The 5000-nt window shown below is 40.8% G+C and overlaps 1 pseudogene; it reads left to right on the top strand.

Annotated features, from left to right (window-relative positions):
- Positions 1 to 5000, top strand: part of LOC142919115 (28S ribosomal RNA) — a 10628-nt pseudogene that overhangs the window by 3598 nt on the left and 2030 nt on the right.

The following is a 5000-nucleotide window of genomic DNA, read 5'->3' as shown; positions in this document are numbered from 1 at the left end:
GATTGCCTGTCATGCCCCCAAATGTGGGGGAATAAAGTTAACTGAGGAAAGCTTACCAATGGTCTGTGAATGTTGCCAGGCACGCTTTGCAACTCTAAGTGGCCTTTCGCAGCACAAGAGGCATGCTCACCCAGTCACCCGTAATGAGGAAAGGATTAAAGATGGTATAAAGGGTACCTCGCAGAGAGGGGTACACCGTAGCTGCTGGTCTTTGAAGGAAGTAGAACAGCTGGCCCTTCTAGAGTTGCAGTTTCAGGGGAAAAAGAATATCAATAAGATCATTGCTGAAGCGCTTGGGACTAAGACCAACAAGCAAGTCTCTGACAAGAGACGGGACCTAAGTAAAAAGACAGGGGCCCCCATGTCAGACAGCTTACATTTTTCTTCTAGGCCTCTTGAGACATTGTCTCCCCCACCAAATGTAACAACGGGGACTTCATCCATACTCGCTCAAGCAGCTGAGCGGCTTACGAATGAGAATTCTGGGACCCTGGAAAAGCCTGCAATGGAGGCAATAAAGGCTTGGCTTAACGGCGAGGGCCAACATGATGCCCTCGTAGAAACTGCCACAGCATTGATGCTTTGTCCGATGAGATTGGTGAAAAACAAAGGCAAACGTTCAAAACCCGAGAACGACATTATTAAACCCAGGATATTACCCACACGATCTTGGATGAAGAAGAGAGCGGAAAAACGAGGAAGCTTCATGAAGCACCAGAAGCTCTTCTTTAAGAACCGCTCTCTTCTTGCGTCCTTAGTCCTGGATGGCACTGAACGTCATGAATGCCGAATCCCGAACGCAGATGTATATCGTTTTTACTGCGAAAAATGGGAGAAGGTGTTGCCATTCAATGGCCTGGGCCAATTTAAGTCATCAGGTGTTGCAAATAACGAATACTTTGAGCCCCTAATTTCGGTGGAGGAAGTTCAGACTGCCATACGGGCCATTAAACCAACGTCAGCAGCTGGGCCAGATGGCCTAACAAGGGCTGCAATCTGTGCTGCCGACCCCGAGGGTCGGACACTGACAGCCCTATTTAATGCATGGATGATTACAGGAATTATTCCCAAAGAGTTGAAAAAGAATAGGACGATTCTTATTCCTAAGGTTATGGATGATGAAAAGCTGAAAGAATTGGGGAACTGGAGACCAATAACGATCGGTTCAATGATTCTGAGATTATTTTCCAGAATAATGACTGCACGTCTTGCTCGTGCTTGTCCCTTAAACCCAAGGCAGCGTGGTTTTATAGCGGCATCTGGCTGCTCTGAAAATCTTAAGGTGCTACAGGACCTTATGAGACATGCTAAGAAATTGCACAGGCCGTTGGCTGTCATGTTTATCGACATAGCGAAAGCTTTTGACTCGGTTTCGCATGCTCATATTTTATGGGTGTTAAGGCACAAGAAAGTAGATGAACACGTGGTGGGCATCATCCAGAACGCCTACGATCGGTGTACGACCTCGTTCAAAAGCAATGGCGAGTCGACTCGAGAAATTAGCATACGTGTTGGTGTCAAACAGGGTGACCCCATGTCACCCCTGCTCTTCAATCTTGCCATGGACCCTTTGATATGCACCCTAGAGTCACACGGAGTTGGGTACTCCATTGATACCGACCACGTGACAGCTCTTGCGTTTGCTGATGATTTGGTGTTGGTGAGCGAATCTTGGGTTGGTATGGCCGCCAATCTAGTGATCTTGGAATCATTTTGTGGGCTATCGGGATTGGAGGTTCAGGCCAGAAAGTGCCAGGGCTTCATGATAAGCCCAACCAAAGATTCATATACGGTGAACAACTGCGACCCATGGACTATCAAAAATAAAGATGTCCATATGATCCAACCTGATGAATCAACGAAATACCTTGGTCTGAAAATTGGCCCTTGGACTGGCACTATACAGCCTGATCTACATTGTCAGCTAAAGACATGGATCTCGAAAATCGATGAGGCGCCTCTGAAGCCAACTCAGAAGGTTGAACTACTCAATGCCTATGCCCTACCCAGATTGTTATATCCTGCAGACCACTCGGACTGCAAGCAATCAACTCTCCGTGGGTTGGACCAAGAGATTAGAAAGGCGGTAAAAGGATGGCTCCACCTTCCCGCTTCAACTTGTGATGGACTGTTATATGCCAGAGCCCGAGACGGAGGCCTTGCCATCTTGAAACTGGAAAAAACAATCCCTTCGGTTCAAGTTAGAAGGCTGCAACGTATAGCAAACTCGTCCGATGCTATAACCCGTAATATTGTGTCCTCGCAGGGTATGGAGGAAGAATACCGTAATTTGTGGGTACGAGCAGGGGGTGACAGTGATGCAATCCCAACATTCGTTCTCAGGGACTCGGTGTCAAAAGAACCTGTATATCCGAGACCCTGCGATTGGAGGGAGCATGAATTTCAGAGATGGTGCGAAAAGCCGGTTCAAGGAAGGGGCATTGTAAACTTTGCGCATGATAGAATCAGTAATGCTTGGTTGAGGCCATGGTGCGGCTTTAAACAATGCTTCTTTATCGCAGCACTACAACTAAGGGCAAATATTTACCCAACAAGAGAAAGCTTGAACAGAGGCAGAGATGGGGCCTTACGTTCCTGCAGGAAATGCTCTGCCAGACTCGAGTCCCTTTCGCACATTCTCGGTCAATGTCCTGCAGTACAGAAAGCAAGAATTGCGCGACATAACAAGATCAGTAACATTCTGGCAGACGAAGCGGCTAGATTGGGCTGGTCTGTATACAAAGAGCCACGGTTCATATCCGAGACGGGAGAGATGAGAAAGCCTGACCTCGTGTTTGCAAAAGATGAGGAGGCGGTTGTGATCGATGTCACCGTCCGTTTTGAGCTTTCAAAGAATACCTTGTCAGATGCTGCCTCGCACAAAGTTTCGTACTATACCCCTCTTGGTGATCAAGTCAAAGTGCTGACGAAGGCTAGCAAGGTCACATTCTTTGGATTCCCGGTTGGGGCAAGAGGAAAGTGGCCCCTTGAGAATAACGAGGTACTTACCTCCCTGGGCCTGACCAAACCCAGAACGACATCACTGGCCAAGATGATTTCCCGCAGAACGCTGCTTTTCTCTCTTGATATTCTGAGAATGTTCTGTGGAAATTATGCGGTCTATGAACAGTCATAGACAACCTCCGAAACAAATAATAGTTTTGTTTTAAGATGTCATTTGTTTTAGATTGATTTTGTTATTTTCGAAGGTGAAGTCGGTTTTTATTTCATTTTACTATTTTCCACAATTTAGATTGTTATTTTCCAAGACGGAGTCTTGGTTCTTTTTTTTATTGTTAGTTTTTTTTTTTTTTAACACGTCGTATTTGTTACTTTAGAGCTTAGAGGGGACTTTATTTTCGCCTTACTATTTTCTGCCTACAAAGAAGATTAAAAATAAGCTTTTTTCAAGATGGTTTTGTTATTTTCCAAGGTGAAGTCTTGGTATTCTTATTTTACTATTTTCCATAAAGAAGACCATTCTTTTAGATTTTGTTATTTTCCAAGACGAAGACTTGGTATTTTTATTATATTGCTATTTTTTACACGAAGCTTATTCAAGAGCACTTATATAGATTAGACTTTGTTATTTTAATTCTTTATTTTTGGACTACATCAGTTCGAGAGTCCTGTAACTTACTATTTTCTGCCTACAAAGAAGATTAGAAATAAGCTTTATTTAAGATGTTTTAGATTAGATTTTGTTATTTTCCAAGGTGAAGTCTTGGTTTTTTTATTTTACTATTTTCCACAAAGAAGACTTTTCTTTTCTTTTAGACTTTGTTATTTTCCAAGACGAAGACTTGGTATTTTTTTGCTATTTTTTACAGGAAGCTTTATTCAAGAGCACTTATATAGATTAGACTTTGTTATTTTAATTCTTTATTTTTGCACTACATCAATTCGAGAGAAGACTACAAACCAGCTTTATTTAAGATGTTTTAGATTAGATTTTGTTATTTTCCAAGGTGAAGTCTTGGTTTTTTATTTTACTATTTTCCACAAAGAAGACTTTTCTTTTAGATTTTGTTATTTTCCAAGACGAAGACTTGGTATTTTTTTATTGCAATTTTTTTACACGAAGCCTATTCAAGAGCACTTATATAGATTAGACTTTGTTATTTTAATTCTTTATTTTTGGACTACATCAGTTCGAGAGTCCTGTAACTTACTATTTTCTGCCTACAAAGAAGATTACAAATAAGCTTTATTTAAGATGTTTTAGATTAGATTTTGTTATTTTCCAAGGTGAAGTCTTGGTTTTTTTTATTTTACTATTTTCCACAAAGAAGACTTTTCTTTTCTTTTAGATTTTGTTATTTTCCAAGACGAAGACTTGTTTTTTTTTATATTGCTATTTTTTTTACACTGCTTTATTCAAGAGCGCTTATATAGATTAGACTTTGTTATTTTAATTCTTTATTTTTGGAATACATCAGTTTGAGAGTCCTGTAACGTACTATTTTCTGCCTACAAAGAAGACTACAGACAAGCTTTATTTAAGATGTTTTAGATTAGATTTTGTTATTTTCCAAGGTGAAGACTTGGTTTTTTTATTTTACTATTTTCCACAAAGAAGATTTTTCTTTTAGATTTTGTTATTTTCCAAGACGAAGACTTGGTATTTTTTTTATTGCTAGTTTTTTTTATATGTTACTTCAGAGCATAGAGAGGACTTTATTTTTACCTTACTATTTTCTGCCTTCAAAGAAGATTAAAAATAAGCTTTATTCAACATTACTTATATAGATTAGACTTTGTTATTTTAATTCTTTATTTTTTGGAGTACATCAATTCGAGAATCCGGTAACTTACCGACTCTACTCCTTGTTGCCATTGATGCACGGCAGCAGGGATTCGATAATACACGGCATCCCAGTCAGGGACCAGCTTGATGATGCTGGATCTGCGTTGGATACACCAGCATGGGAGTACAATACGGTTATTGACTCCACCCCGTGTTATCAAAGATGCATGGTAACAGGGCGAAGGAAACTCAC

Source organism: Petromyzon marinus, unplaced genomic scaffold, assembly GCF_048934315.1.
Source record: "Petromyzon marinus isolate PM22_M1 ecotype Great Lakes invasive population unplaced genomic scaffold, UKy_Petmar_22M1.pri1.0 PM_G_Scaffold_6, whole genome shotgun sequence".
NCBI lineage: Eukaryota > Metazoa > Chordata > Hyperoartia > Petromyzontiformes > Petromyzontidae > Petromyzon > Petromyzon marinus.
Note: the sequence above shows the minus strand (reverse complement) of the source record. Positions and strands in the feature narration are given on the sequence as shown.